The sequence below is a fragment of the Salmo salar genome, chromosome 06, assembly GCF_965601325.2.
Source record: "Salmo salar chromosome 06, fSalSal1, whole genome shotgun sequence".
In the NCBI taxonomy this organism is placed as follows: Eukaryota; Metazoa; Chordata; class Actinopteri; order Salmoniformes; family Salmonidae; genus Salmo; species Salmo salar.
In genome coordinates, this window is record NC_138296.1 from 39,464,590 (window position 1) to 39,481,494 (window position 16,905).

General features: G+C 44.1%; 1 protein-coding gene across 4 annotated transcripts in view; it reads right to left on the reverse strand.

The window, feature by feature from the left end:
* LOC106607178 (protein TANC2) overlaps positions 1–16,905 on the reverse strand; it is a 149,290-nt gene that overhangs the window by 99,809 nt on the left and 32,576 nt on the right. For all 4 annotated transcript variants that reach the window (XM_045720468.2, XM_082976563.1, XM_082976564.1 and 1 more), the window contains exon 2: positions 11,086–11,187. The gene's annotated coding sequence lies outside the window, so the exon portion shown is untranslated. The remainder of the gene's footprint in view (positions 1–11,085; positions 11,188–16,905) is intronic.

Below are 16,905 nucleotides of genomic sequence, written 5' to 3' on the forward strand. Positions count from 1 at the left end.
GAAGTGTCTGTCCTATATGAGAGACAAGAAAGATCAGGAAACATTGTTTTTTTTACATGCATTTAACCCCGTATTTTTGGCACTAAACAAACTCTTTAAATGCTTCCACACATTTTTTCAACAGAGGACCTCAGATGAGTATTGTGAGCCCTGTGGACGTCCTAGACTGACATCCTCATGAGAGTATCACCTTTCCACAGATGGCTCATATTAGTGTGTAGGCCAAACTGTTCGGACACTACAGACGATTGTGAGAAGACCGATTTTAGGGATGTCTGACAAACACCGCTCTTGCTCTGTCACCTTTCACCACAGTTGCATAAGTGCGACATAGGCGGATGTGGTGGATTGAGATGCATCCAATGTAAACTGACAATTTTTTATTATGCTAATTATATTTCCACAGGGGAATGCAGACATCGACCTACCATCCATGATGCCTCGCCCCAAAAAGATTCCCACAACACTTGACGAGTGAGAAACTAGGTGTATAGCAGCGTTAGACCCTCATGCTATACTGTATACCAGAATATCAACTGATTTACAAGAATGTCATTTATTTTTTATTTTTAAATAAATACCTTATCAAAGGGAACCAATTTGAGGCAGTTTGCGTGACATTATAGCCTGTATTCATGTAATGTCATAGAGTAGTAAACTCACATTCAATCAAATTAGATTTTTCATTTCAAAGTCTCTAAATTGTGAAAAGGTATGTGAAAACTGTTGTCTTCAGGGAGCAGGCCTATATAAAACACCACTGATGGCCACAATATCCCAGGGGGGCTTCAGTACACACAAGCTGTTAATCACATGGGCCAGACCACGTGCCCCTCAAGGCTCTGACAGACACACAAACCCACATCTCACAGACATGAATGTGATGATGCTGAGATAGAGGGAGTGTGTGTGTGTGTGTGTGTGTGTGTGTGTGTGTGTGTGTGTGTGAGTGAGTGACACACAGAGACCTATGGATATGGAGCAAGACAGGGCTGAGAGAATATATATTGTTTAAAAAAACAAGAAAATGGAAAATAAACAATTTAAGGTTTGAGGCAAGTGTTGTCGATAATGTGCAGATCAGGAGCTTTGGAATACAGAGGAACTTTCTCATCACTGCTGTGTCTGTTATTACGGTGACGATGGAATCTGTCAAATGTTCAGATGCTAGGCTACTTGCTAATTATAACATTGGAAATACTGTAATGTCTCGTCTCATTTGAGGATGACTTGGCATAGAATCTCTTCCCTAGCCGTTCTGTAATCAGAGAACAATGGATTCATCATTTAGACGTAAGTCAGTCTGATGTGCTCCTCCATTAGGCCTTGAGCCAAAGAAGAGATGCAAGGGTAGAGAAGGGTCTATAGATGGTTCCTACAGCCTGGTAAAGGTCGTGTCCATTCCCTGAGAGATATGTCAAACCCTATCAGGAGGATGAGTCTTCTCTACGTGAGACAGCCTCCGCTTAGGCTATGGGCAAAACTCTTGAACCCAATGGCAGTGAGCTCTCTAGAGGTTGTGGTTGCGAGGCGAGCCCTGGTTAAATGCTAACTATTTCAGGCATCCCAGAGGTGAAGTAGAAGTCCGAACCTTCAGCCTGATTGCAGCAGAACCACATGAGTGTGTGTATTTCAGCAGCTTAGACAAATGACAGTATGGGATAAGGACTGTCTTCGCTGAACTTACTATGGTTGTGGCCTACCAACAAGAATGGTTTGAAGTCAAAAGCAAATGGGTTCCTTTCTTTCTGAGAGGGGCAGGTTGATGGTGGGGAGCCTTCGTTGTGTGCAAGGTGTAATTGTAGCCCCAACAAACTGCAGCAATAAAGTCTGGGGGCCTCTGTCGTAAACTCTGTACAGTCTAATGAGCCCTCTCTCTGCAAACTCTATTGACTTCCCACATCCTTGCCCCTGGGGCGAAAAACCTAGGCATTCATACAGCAGTTAGTGAGGGTTCTGCTTTGAACACTGCTGCTCATGCGAGTGACACCCATGTTTACAAGATGTCTGTGTGGAGCAACAAGCAGGCCACTGACATGATGAGAAGAGTGGTGCTGCAAGTGAAGCCGTTATGCAAAGATCTCTGAAAACTGAGGGGGGTTCCTGTCAGCGGAGCAGGGGTGAAATTGGTTTCCAAAAGCAATCCCCCATTCCGTTCTCTGTCCAGAAGCCCAGCAAACACACTAAGCACAGTCTGGGGAGCTCAGGAAATGGAAAGAGAAAAACGTCTGTCCACAGGCAAACCATCTACTGCTAAGACTATAACCCCAGCTTTCCCTCTCTTGTGTTTCTCTGAAACAGAAAAGGCTTTTCTGCTTAGGAAACTGCATTTAACTTGCTTATAATTACATTTGCAGTCAGACAAGGTAACCATGGTTCAGAGGTGAGGGAGCAACTGTCCGAAACAGATTAACACACACCGTAGTTTGAAGGGCTTATTAACTGAGAACTTGACTCTTTCCTCTACAGGCCAAACATGGGTGCGGGTTTGTGTGGATAACAAACAATATGCTAACCACAAAACACATTCAAAACACGAGGCAGGGGGATAATAAGAGGGAGAGGAAGAAGGCGGCCATATTGTTTGCATGTAAAACGCCTCGCAACGTTTCACTGCTGCTCCAGTATTGCTATTAGAGACCTGGCTCTGTCTGGCTGTGCGACAGAGGAGTGACTGAGTGGAACCAGACAAGGCCAGCCAGCACCTCTAATTAAAGTTAAGCAGCACTAAAACATTAAGCTCGTTGAAAAGAGGCAGCGAGGTACAGAAAGGGCCTTGCTTTTTGGTCAATCACTCATGAGTCTGGGGGTTCCTGGTAACACATCGTTGTAGTGAGGGTCAATTCTCAGAGGCTAACACAAAGCTAATTAGCCATCAATTAATTAGCCTTAACCATAAGATCCAGAAGCTATTTGGGGTAAGGAAATAAGAAATACTATGTTACTAAATGCTTACCCAGTGGACAAAAATATGAACAGGGAGAAAAATGTACTTCTCACTAATGAGCTTCTAAGTGCTAAATACATGCTACATTGTTTACAAAGTACCCTACTCAGAAGTGTTAAAGACAACACTGTGAGGGGGATTAATTACTTTTAATGTTAAAACTTACAACATGCAAATACCAACCAGAAGCCTTCACAAATGACTTATTTTCCAATCTGAAAAAGGAGAAGGAGCTTAGATTTTGGAACAACTGATTGTACAGAATTGGTGTGTCTCCATCTGGACATAGCAACTAGGCTACCTGACAGCCAAGCTATCTTCATTTGGTGATAAACAACCTTGTTTGACACTGGCACTTCTGGACCTCCTAATGGAAACCATGTGTTGATCCGAAAATGAAGTGTCCTTGCAAGGAATAGACACAGTGAGCCAAAAACCACACAGATACAAGGACTGTTTGGATTCCTAGCTAGCCTAAATATTATTTGACTACAAACAGATTACTTTTACCACTGGGATGCGGAACTAAACACAAGTTCTGTATCTAGCAAGAGCTTCCCAGGATCCTCTAGCTGCCATCATATGTCCACCGATGTGAGGTCAATGCCTTTCTACCTGGTAAAATGTGTTCCTTCTCCCCCTGCGAGTACATCTATACGAGCATGTCAACATCCACAAACTCCCTGTGGTCACCGAGAGGACCAATAGGGAGACAACCCTGACCAAGATAAAGGGTTAGAGGCAGTGCTTAATTTCAGGCGGATACTGACGAAACAGGATCCGGCACCTCTCGGATTTTACTTTGTTTGTTCCGGTACCTATTTTCCCGGATCCGGTACCTCATGATTTATTAATTGTGTCACTGTTCGCACTGTAGATATTCTAATGAAAGCAATCCGTGTTAACTTCTTAGGGATAGGGGGCAGTATTTGGAAGTTTGGATGACTGAGGTGCCCAAAGTAAACTGCCTGTTACTCAGGCCCAGAAGCTAGGATATGCATATAATTGGTAGTGTTGGATAGAAAACTCTGACGTTTCTAAAACTGTTAAAATAATGTCTGTGAGTATAACTAAACTGATATGGCAGGCAAAAACCAGAGGAGAATACATCCGATTCTTTTTTTGTTGAAGGCACCACCCATTGAAATGGCTGTCTATGGGAAAATCAAAGGAAATCCTCCCAGATTGAAGTTCCTATGGCTTCCACTAGATGTCAACAGTCTTTAGAAAGGGTTTCAGGCTTGTTTTTTGAAAAGTGAGCTAGAAATTTGTAGTTTTTGTAGGTGGTTCTCATTTTGACTGTAGTCTTGTAGCGCACGTGGATGAGGGTGCGTACTTCGTTATTTATCTCCGGTATGAACATACTATTCTCCGTCTAAAATTGTATCGTTTATTTACATATTAGGGTACCTGAGGATTGATTAGAAATGTTGTTTGACTTGTTTGGACGAAGTTTATTGGTAACTTTTGGGATTCCTTTGTATGCATTTTGAACGAGGGGAACAGGTGGATTACTGAATCAAGCGCGCCAACTAAACTGACTTTTTTGGTATATACAGAAGGACTTTATCGAACAAAACAACCATTTGTTATGTAGCTGGGACCCTTGGGATTGCAAACAGAGAAAGATCTTCAAAAGTTAAGTGATTTATTTTATTGCTATTTCTGACTTTTATGACACCTCTGCTGGTTTGGAAAATGTTTTTAATGCTTTTGTACGCGGGGCACTGTCCTCAGATAATCGCATGGTATGCTTTCGCCGTAAATCCTTTTTAAAATCTGACAAAGCGGCTGGATTAACAAGACGTTAAGCTTTTAAACGATGTAAGACACTTGTATTTTCATGAATGTTTAATATTATGATTTTTGTATTTTGAATTTCGCGCTCTGCAATTTCACCAGATGTTGTTGAGGTGTGCCGCTAGCGGCATGTCTAGCCTAAATCAAGTTGCCTAATTATTTATCCTGCCCCCAGAAAGACCATGTAAAAGCGCAGTGATCCTATCCTTCTGTGTAATCATCCTCTCCTAACACACTGATTCCAGACCTGCTCTCTTATTTGTACATAGAGGTTATGGGGAGGGCTGGTTGGGTAATTAACTAATCTTGACACAGCAGGTCTTGGTAGTGGTGGTCAGCTAGTGAAGAGGTCCCTACGTAATCACGTTACGTAGCCTAGGCTAGTCGTCTCCCTACTGAATTTGAATTGTGGGAAAGCCAAATAAAAAACAGATAAGAAAAGGCAATCGAGTTTGATGACATTTTTCAAGTCCAAAAATCCTGAGAAAGATGGTTAATCGAACCCGGAACGAGCCAGAGTACAGTCAGTGCCAGAGGAGAGGAGCATCACCACCGGCACCTCCACTAGCTAATAGGCCTACTAGTGAGTCAGACTCAGCGGGAGACGGGGAGCTGGCGGGGGGGGACGAAGTACTCAGAGCAGGTGCAATTTGCAGTTCAAGAACAAGCAAATGTATAATCCCTGGCTTATCATGCAGAAGTAAAAAGTTGAGCTAGACAACATGCAAAAAGTTAGTGAGCTTGGGTCTAGAAATGACTGGAGGGATTAAACTAGCAAAATAGTGGGTGGAATGTACAGTAAATAAAACAAAAAAACAAAGAGCCCACAGAAAATAGTTTTTGGGACATGCCCGAACCAAGATGCATTTGGTGGCAGCAAGCCTTATAGACGAGGCTAAAGAGACACCCAGGTTATAGTTAACACTACAGCCAGAGTCTTCAGAACAGCCTTAGGAGGCTAAACATCACAGCCACTGGCCCACTCATGGCTTTGCGCAAGAAACTGACCCTCAGGAGTTAAATGAACTTGACATGGGGAGAGTCATTGTGGGAGGTTTTGAAAACTAAGGTAGGAAAACAAAAATCCTGTACTGTGAAGGTAATCTGAATATGTGCTTCATATTATCACATAGGCAGGAAGCCTATATATACTCATATGTGTGTTCTACTGTAGCCTATAGTGATTTATTTTATTTTAAGTTATATTCTGATGTTGTGATATTTGTTCTACTGCTACATTGATGTCTTGAAAATGATATGAAAGTCAGGTCTTGTAAGCCCCACAGCTGAGTATGTGTGCATATGGCAGGGGTTCTGCAGCGTCATCAAAAAATGTTGCTGTTCATTGATGTCTAGAAAATTAGGCTATAAGAAATTCAGACTGGTGTAAACCCAGCAGCTACACTCAAGTATGTGGGCATACTGCAGTGATGTCTAAAATGCTTTGAATTAATCAGCACCTTGGAGAGTGCTGTACATTTCACCAATGTAGACAGCAGGCTACTTGGCTGTTTACTCTGTCTGCTGCGCTGCTACGGTACCTCAAAGCCCCCCGGATAATCAACCCCCCCCCCCCTCACACGCTCACTATGTGTTCCGGAAGCTCCCGATTTACAAATTAAGCACTGGTTACAGGGGTTAAGTAGTGGCACTGAAACAGTAGTAGTGGCACAGGTGACCGACCAGCAGATCAAGTTAGTGGGAGTCACAGAGGTACTGGACACTCCACTGAGATCTTTGAGGAGTACTAGATGGGCTGTAGGAATGCATGTCAGGTCTGTCAGTAAGACTTGACTATTAACACCAGCCACTGGCTGACTCAATCCACTGCAACACGAGGGCATTAGAAGGAAATACAAAAAAAAAAAAATCTGACAGCTAGGGTTCTATTTTCCGTTTAAATTATTCATAGATTTCGATTCTTCCTCTTCGCTGCTGGAAATTATGTTTTCAGGTGGAGGAGGCTTTAGGGGCTCAGTGGGTTGTCAAATCGGATATTTCTGTACCCATACACTGGTAGAGATCAGAGAGTATATTCATCATAATCCCCATCGTCATCATCATCAATAACAAATGTAACCAACATCAACATCATCCACATTATCATCAACATCAGACCCATTCAATCCGTAACAGAATGCCCAGGTTCTCAGAAAACAATCTGTTCTTCTCTGCAGCCTGGTAGACCATCTCAGAGTACAGTTGTGTTCTGGAGTTTACAGGCAGTGTGGGAGGACCAGAAGCCAAGGTTTCAGCTTACACAGCCGGTCAGAATGATGCACGAGGACAAGATGAGGTAAGATGAAAAACAGAAAGAGAGATGGAGTGGGGGAGGGGCAGTTGGAGAAAGAAGCAGTAGAAGAGACCTAGAATAGTGACTGATCTTGGACAACTTTGATGTAGAGAAAGTACATTCTTTGTGAGCACTGAACTGAAGGGAAAGATGTATCATGAGATGAGGGAATTCATGGGATTGCTATACCTCCCTTAGGGGGTGTTGAGTGGCCTATAGATGCATAAGGGCTGTGGGTATGGAGGGTGATGAGGGGGTTTGAAAAGAGCAGTAATGGGATTACATTGGCTTCATCACTCAAGCGATCAAACAGGAGGGGGAAATGGCATCCATTTGTAAATGTGCCGGTGTGGGGGGGCTTCGTCTACGGTGTGTATATTTCGTGGGAGTCTACTACTACATGCCTGAGTGCATAAACCTCTTGATAGTACATATGTCTAACCTATCAACTAAACAGTCACGTCAACGACATGAAATAACAACGCCACTGACAGATCTGCTGCAGCAGGTGAGACCCCCGCCGAACGAACGCTTCCACTGTGTACTCGACCGCCTCGAAAAAAACAAATCTGCTTCGTGCCGCGGCTCTCTGTACACAAAGCCTGTTTATGGTTATTGCTGTACTCTGACACTCAGTCCTCCTGACCATGGGAAACAGGGCGCTCTGTAATTACACCAATCTTATGTTCATTCTGCACTTCCCCTCCACCTCCTCACCTCACTTGTGTCTGTGCTGTTAAGTTTGGTGAAGAGAAAGAGAAAGGGAGGATTTTAAAATAAATAAAAGGGGAATGAGAGAACAGAGACCGAGAACGAGCGAGTTACAGCATGAGAAGTAGAGTGAGAGATGGAAGGAGGTGAGAGAAAATACAGAGAAAGATGTGTGAGAAAGAGAGGGAGGGCTGTGACTATGTCAACGGCCATGATGGCACGAATTGTCTGACAAAATGTCCGCCGTGAGCTCCTATCCCTGAGGGCAGATGTAGGAAGCGAGAGTTGTAATGTGCCTGCTGAATGAAGCGAGAGGCAGGGAGTTTAACAGCAGCTTGGGCTGCCCCGATTTGCAACTAAAAGAACATGATAATTGCTCATGTTGCTGCCGGCCCGATGAGTGACATCTCACTAATGCTGGACCTGGAAGGATTGTCTAATCTTGAGTGGCAGTGTGAGCATCCAATGACATGAGTATCCAATGACACGACGTAAACGGTTGGACAACGAGGGCTGAGGCGCTCTGTCAATCCAAACTGGTTTGCTGTCCACCCAGAACCCCAAGAAGACAGATAACTAATAAGCACTCCTACGCCTGAGTGGGTCTCAGCAAACAGACCGGGCCTCATGCAGACAGTCTAATTGGCTATCGGAGCTAAATAAATTGTTAGCTGTAGTGAATGTACATGACATCACAATCATGCTGGGGGAATACAGTATGCGTCAAGGACAGCTTGTTTTGCAAATCATACGGGGGGGGGGGCGACAATTCACTCAACCTAAAAGACACGCAGGTCATAGATGAAGATTATTTGGTTTTGAAAACATTTGAAATTGAACTGCTCATGACAACAGCGAAGGGCAGAACTGTTAAGTCTAAATGAATTCATGTGCATAAAAGCAAACTGACTTGCGTCAAGACAATTAAAAACAGCAGACATTTGAGAAACAGATGCCTGTGCTTAAAATAACACACAATAGCTTTGTCACTTGATCACAGGTGGCGAGCTAACACCTTAATCACAGCGGTGCTCGAAAGTGAGACGTCGCAGTGGTTCTCGACAGCCGATTTGACTATTTTAATGCGCCAGAATGTTTTAAAGGCTTTAGGCTAATGCTAAATGCTGAGCAGATTAATAGTCCTTCTGATACTTTTCATGAACACATCATTAGCAAAAGCATTTACTAGGTTAATAGTATAAGTAATGCAGCAGCTATCTCATCAAGGAAAGGTATAAAGATGTGGCGCTGAGTTGGACCACTTGAGCATGGGTTACAATATCTTATGGAGCAATTTATCCATGGGAGTGGACCCTAGGGATCTATCACGCTTACCTGATTGTAAAGGTTGTTTGAGAAGTCTTTATTAACCCCTTTAAAAGGCATTAGGTCAGTCTCTAAACCTTCTCATAAAACATCAGTAATGTTTTCATCCCTCCATGCCCCATCATGTCCTCTTGAGTAACAAACAGATCAAACCACAAGCAAATAATGAGAGAGGTTTACATCCTAATCTCATGGAATCCCCAAGAAATGGTCAAACAATTAGCTAGGCACCAGCCTGTCCGTTCATTTGACATGTCAATAAAACGAGTCACTGAAAATACACAGTGAAAGACTTTTCCAATTATTCTCTCAATTAGCCGGTATGATTATATAAAGCATAGGCCTACTACAGAAGTGCCTCTCGAAATCAGAATTGTTACATTAATACATATTAATTTAAGATAGAAATAACCCAGAAACCATTGAAAACGGTCTTTGATGGATTTCCATCTACAAATGCATCACCACCATGAAAATCCAGTCCCTGTCGGTTTCTTTCACACCACCCCATTCAGCCATCACGTCTTATGCGAACAGCACAGTATCTCTTACTCCCCTTGACAACAGCCACAAAATAAATTAGTCAGTTGGCTGCCTCTCAGCTAATTGCCCTTCGCCTAGCTCCTCCCTCTTCATAACAGATCAAAGGTAATAATCCTCTGCTAATCCACTGTGGTGCGCCTGCCCTCGCTGTTATGCTCATTATGGCCGCCTTGAATTGGCCGGGCTGGATACGCCATTCGTTGTCTCCTCCTCCTCGCCCGGCCCTTGTTCGTTCTAAAGAAAAGGGACCTTGCAACGGTCTCTCAAAAAGCCAAGGTCTCCTCCAGCCACACTGGCTCCATTTCACAGCCAAACGCCAATTTCACGGCTGGGCGGCCACTGGATAATTAGATGAGCCTTGAGCGGACATGGTGATGCTCGCCTCAGCTCTGTGAGAAGAAAACAAGACAGTGTTCTCTAAAGAGAGGCTAGGGAGATGGCTACTGAGCTCAACACAGGGCTGGCTTTGTTTGGGTCTCACTTGTCGCTTTATTGCATTAAATGAGTACGGGATGCGTGGCAATTCTTGGTGGAAGTTCGTCTTTCTGGTTGTTGCACCATGTAGTTTTGTGCGTTATTGGAGTCGTTTGATATCCGTGAGCAGTGAGATGTGGAGATGTTTTGATCAGTCACTTGTTGCTTCCTACCCATCAATTAGCAACGTGACTGGATTTTATTGTTCCCAAAACAATGTCACCAATCAGGACAATGAATTCTAGCTTGTGGCTATAGCAACATTGAAAGGAGAGCTTTGTTAAGTACTTACCTTGCTGTTGTTTTGAAATACCAGGTACATGTAAATGACATAGCCCATCTCTCACAAACGTACACATGCTAAGTGTATGGCTGGATATACAACTGACCCATCATCTTTGACAGCTCCAGCATCAGATGTTTACAAATTGGATTTGCATCTTAAATTTTCCAATAGACATTGAAGTTTCTATAGAGAATGTAACTTTTTATGAATTTAAGGTAAAGTGTTTTTAGGCTTAAATGCAAAAACAATTGTGCATTCTTTTTCACAAAGAATATAAAACTGCAACACATGTGGAATTACCATTGCCTACCTTACCTCTGCCAACAGTTCTATCTGGGGAAGTATACCAATTCTTGGTCGTAGCTGGAATAGCATAGAGAAAGAGTAGTTTGGACCTGAGAGAGGATGTACATGTATAGAAGTTGAACAGTTTCATCCAGACTGTATAATGGGGCCATACCCTGCTGTTGCTTCCCTATCAAAAATGTCAAACGTGGTTTTGTAGAGTTGACAGTTTGATGGACAGTTAGGCTACTCACAATGGACCAACTTGAACCAGATATTCAGTTTCTCGCAGTCATGAACACTGTCCCTGTGCTCAGACAAAACTGGCATTGTTTGTAGCGACTGTCCCCGGACTTTTTCTGTGGTATACCATGACATATAAACAATAGCACATGACACACACATCATGTGGGGACTTACCATGAGTGGGAGACAAAGGCCTCACAGTGAGACGGGTGGGGCAGCGACAGGCTCAAGCCTAAGCCCTTCTCCCATCTCCCAACTGATGCACTCTGGTGTATCCTGCAAAAGGGAAAACATCAGTAAGTGATTCATAGTGTCAACAGTCAGCATTACATCAAACCTTTGCATAACCCGCTAACTGAATAACACCGTCTCATTTTCGATTAACGTTTATATTCTCAGACTGCATGGCAGACAACATAGGAGTTTGGGATTTTTAATTAAGACATTAGCTTCATATGAATAAGGGGCACAGTAACACAGTGAAGTCAGGATGAGGACACACACCACAGACTCCTGCATTTCGGGGTTTTAGGCTGGGTTTCTGCTGATGGAAAAAGGGCTTAATAAATACATTTGATTGATTGACTCCTCCCCTGGGAGAAGAGAGGGAGAGAGATTCTGCCAAGGCCGAGCCATGAAACATCACATAAAGAAAATAAAAACTCAGATCTGTCAGAATCCTTTTTCAACATTCTGACCCCGTTCCTGGACATCCTTTGTTATTTTACTCTTACTCCTCCCTCCATTTTTGTGTTCATGTCATTTAAAAAAATAAAAAAATTATAATAATTTGAAGGCGCACCTTGACCCCTTACATGCTGACTACACTGCTCACGTCGCATGCGTGAGCGTTGCAAAATAAATTTAGACATGCAATTATTGCACCCACACTGCTTGCACGCGCCAACGAGCACCTGCGTTGCCAAGGGCTAAAATAGAAGTCAGTTCTATTTGTGACGATGATTGCGCTGCAAGTCCTGCCTCTCCCACCTCATTGGTTTATAGAACCAGATACCTACGTGACATCTCCACATTGGTTATACCCACGTGGGTGACTGAAAGGCGAACGGAGGTCGGTGGTGGTAATACACATTTATTGAAAGTTAGTTGCCAATCGCCATATAAAAGTCCAAAAAAGAAAAAGCCTGGAAGGAGGAGAGATGACTAGAAACGATTCGCTTGACCGTTTTATGTGTGGATTAATTGTCGGAGTAGAGGACCTTGTGCATTTCAGGTAAAATAACTCAACCTTTATATCCCAGGACAAATTAGCTAGCAACAGCAAGCTAGCTAAATAGGACAAATTAGCTAGCAACTGCAAGCTAGCTAGCTAAATTCCCATAAATGTTTAATGCTTTTCGACCTGTTCCCAAATTAATATAATTGGTTCAGAGTTTGTTTTGATATTTTAACCTGCGTGTCTTAATCGCGTTTGGTGTGGGGGGACAAAATCAATTTGTGCACGATGGCGCGCGGCCGGTTTGGGTACGGTGTTACAGCGCATGGAAAGTCGCCAAATGTTCCGCACAAGAGGAGACATACATAACTGAGGTAAGGCCCCTTTTCTAAAAGTGAACTTACGGGCAACGCTAGGCTCCTTTTTGCATGCAACACACAAGCCCCGTATGTTATTGTGGTGTGTGATACAGATAAGACTGAGCTATTTACATTTTTTGTCATTTAGCAGACACTCTTATCCAGAGCAACTTACAGTAGCTACACCCAAAACACCAGAGATGACAGATGAGAAGCGGAGGAGCAGCCCGGTAGACTGGAGCGAGTCAAGGGATTTTAAGTAAGCGACACCCGAACCTGCTCAACTGCAAGAAAGTTGCACATCCTCTATGATGTCATGATTTCCCCCAAGGCATCATCAAAGGCCCCAATCTCTTGCAGCACTGGCTTTTATGATAACAAAAGAAAGGCTGCGTTACACATGTATGGTCGAGGGGAATATACCTACATGTGGAAGACTAACACAATGCTCAGACTCAAGAGGCTTGCACAAACTGTACTGGCTGACATCTCATGTGGAATTGATGTGTTATTTTCGCATTCAGGTACTAGTCGAATTGAAACAATATTTAGCAGTGCTCTTGGCTATTAAACTGGCCAGGAAAGGCAGAGAGCAGAAGGAAGAGAGAGAAGAGTGAGGACAGAGCAAGAGAGGCGTGCCTTTGTTATTTATGCTTTATAGCTTTTAACAGTGCAGAGTGATCCAATACTAGTCAAAGTAAAGAGATATTTCCCCCAAGAAATAAGTGACATACAAGGAGACACACAAACACACATGCACAGGCAGACACAGAGGGATATTATTCAATACCCCAAATCCACTAAGGGAATGGGGTGATTTTCCAGTTAAGTTATTTGTCTTTGGCTGAGGGAGTAAGCTTAGAGCCCCTCCACTCAGAGAAAGCATACACACTGGACTAGGGGACTTTTCATCACACACAAGTTCAGTCATCCAGCACACAGCCAGCCAGTTCAGTCAAAGGAAAGGAAGGTGCTTGGATAATTTAGTTGTATCAAGTTGAATTCTGGACAGCGTACAACAGGTTGGCAGCGTAACTTGAAGTAGCCTACACCATCATCCACCCACCACCAGACAATAGCAGGGCCAAGTTAGCCATATTACAGTGAATGCTTCAACCAATACTCACTCTGACAAAGCAAACTGATTCTTACTCAAGCCACAAAATGGCCGATGTGTTGGCGGGTTGCGATCCGCGGGTCCCTATTCAGCTGAATGAGAGGGTGACTGAATTGCTGGGGGAGGATTGAGAGGCGATAGAGAGATCATTCACTTTGTCTGAGAGGGCAGCCCTGGACTCCTACATGCTCTGGCGGGTGATGGCCCCGGGCAGGGAGGAGAGAATATGGGATCTGTCACACATGCAAATCCTGGCTACGAGTCGCTGGGCACTCTAAACAAAACAGACATTATGTGAAGAGCTAATAGGAAAGAGAGAGATGGAGATTCGGGTGGCGAGAGCAAGGAGGAGTGGAGATAAAGAAATGAGGGGAAGGTATAAAACAGGCTGCACATGAAGATGAAATACCCAGATGAAGGGGCAGACACGCACACACCTGGACACACAGGAAGCACACACAAACGCTATGCTCAAAGAAACCACAGAGAACAAGACAAGCCACACAGCACAATGGACAAAGTCAAAAGGAGAAGAAAGAAAATCTCCACCCACCCACAGACAGATACTCAAACCACACACACCCAAAAGACATGCTGTGAGACACACACATGGAGCACAGCCGCAGGGTCGCGCTGCCATAACGACAGGATCGGAAAGAAGGGGGTGAGGGTTTGGAGTCGCTGAGCACAGCACTAGGATTTCCACACTGGAGAAGCTCTGAGCTGTTTGTTTGTCCTGTGTTTAACAGAGCCCCTCTCAACCACAGGGCACCAAAGACCTCCAGTCAGTCAAGCGTGGCAACTCCAGTCACAGTCTCTTCACAACGGAATCAAGTAGCTCTTACAAAAGCAGCGTCAACTCGTACTACATATCAAATGTAGGCCTACTAGCTAATTAACTTGACTTAACATCACGAGATGGGACATGGCTATGGAAGGCTATCCAGTTCTTGAGTTGTCATCAGCAGTCCTGAGGTAAAGGAGACTAGAGGCTGTTCTAGGGCTGCCACACCCAAACCTCCTTGTGCGTGGGCATCCTCACCATACTCCTACAGAGTTATGAAAAGAACTTCTAAGTTCCAGACGTTTGGGAAGCAGTGTGTGTATTGCACTTACGGTATGAAAGCCTCGATTGTTGCCTTCTCAGAGTAGAGCTGGCTGAAGTGAGTTGTATAATGGTATGCAGAGAGAAGGATAATGAGGTACGGCAAACCAAACCACACAGCCAACAGTGCTCATTCAGATCCTCATTCTTACTGGGGACATTTACTGAAGAATGGAGATGTTAGAGGCAAAGAGTCAATTGTTTCCAGTATCTGGTCTGGTCCCCAGATGTAGCATTATGTGGCCCTCCAGAAGATGAGCAATGGTTAGCCTACATTTGGATGTTTTTTGTGTGAAATGAAGCTGGGATGATCTTTTACGCTGCAAAAAACCTTATCAGTCTATTTGTATTTGTGTTTTGATACAAAAAAACTGTTCAGTAATGAGATGTTACCAGGATTAGATATATGTGTGTTAAAAACAGTCCGTTTTTGGCCTCATTTTGAGGGATCTGAAAAACCCAACACATACTGTAGATATCACAGTTTCAGTAGAGCACAATGACATGGCACTTTGCCAGCTTAAGTTTCCCAAGTGCTGCACTAATTTTAGCACAGCTCGAGCGCTAGATGGATGACCCCAACTCCATGGTGACGCCAAGGCTCAGTGAAGTAGGGGGGGTGAGATGGAGGTGGAGAGGGAGGTGGGTGTCATTCCGTAAGTCTGGATAACTCTGGCCTAGACACGCATACTGGAGCTCAGGATCGGAGGAAGGGAAGGGGGAGGGGGCTCTCAGGCAAACCATCTGTCTTCGAGCTGATCAAAATCTTGATTACAAGATGATGAGGAGTGGGAGTCGGATAGCCTGCATCTTTAGGATATTCATCCTAAACACTACTGAATAACCCACAACGCATGGGTCATAGGATGCATTCAACAGATACATCCTGTGTACCATTCATGTTTGCGATGAGAGGATAGTATGCTCTGTGGCGTACACCAAAAACTTGCATCCTTTTCTCCAGGAAGTGAATTTCAGATTTGAATGGCCCTCGATGTGTCCTGGTTGACCATTTTGATATTTATAGATATCTTTTGTCTTATCAAAAAATGGTCCTGCATCTTCTTAATAGGGGACTTGCCCTAATGCCTGCCCCCCTACTTGCTACCCATATTATATATATTTAGGCCATTCATTGTTTGCGTTAAGGGCACTGGGCAACAGAAGGTCAGAGGACAAGCACGACATGGATAAAAATATATGGGGAAGAAGAATTGAGGGGAGTTTAAAACCCCCTCCTTTCAGCCAAGTATAATTTCTGTGCAACTTAAAAACAAAACTAAATATTTGTGGTGGACAGAGAGAGACACTAAGCTTTAATATCTCTGGAGAGATGAGCCATCAGAATGTTCTGGTTCCTCATTCTATTTTTTATGTTCTGACTGTATGATTTTCTTTTCAAAAGGGTTTAATTTATTGCTTGCCTATCAGACCGGAGGTGACAGCCAGACAAGAAAACAAATAAAAGAAGACTCATTCCACACAGAATGAAACTCAATGAAGCAGATTCTCTTCCTCCTCAGGGCACCGCTGCTATTTCAGTGCCCACTGCCCCATCGGCAGACTGCATTTGTCGTCCCTTAGTGTGAAATAACATTGGTCCCCCCACTCCTACCCCCTCATGTTCCCCAACACCCCTCTCAGCCATCCAACTTCATCTCTCATTCCCTTAAAAGCAGCCTGATCTGCTCTCATTTCCTGTTGGCCAGCTGTGCTCCTGCCAAGGGGGCTTAGCAGGGTTAACACCCCAGGCAGAGGGGCAAGGGGTCTGTGGCGCGGGAAGGGCTTGGCGAGAAGCCATCCCGGTTCTTTCTGTGGTCAGTGACAGGTCAGTAAAAAAAATGAAAACCTGTCAGGGCTGATGCGTGAGGACAGGCAGAAAAGAAGGGAAGGAGAGGTGACAGGTAGACACCCAGTCCTCCATCCTCTTAGCATTCTGCCAGGACCCAACACAGAGCCAAGGGTTACGCCTGTCAGATTTGTCAGTCAGGACCGACCTTACTGCGGTCGCTCCACCAGCTTTCCATGTCTTTATATACCGAGCACATTTAATCTCAGTCTTTCCCAGCAGGGGGTTCTTGTTCCTGGGCTTAGACCCACATTTTAGCCATGCCTCCCTTCTCCCGGATCCTTGTCTCTTGTGGCACAGCGGGATCTGTGCGTTATATCCATCTGTGCTTTAGTGCCTTTGGTTTCATAATGATGTAATCAAGGAAGAGCTCCTCTCAGAGTCCAA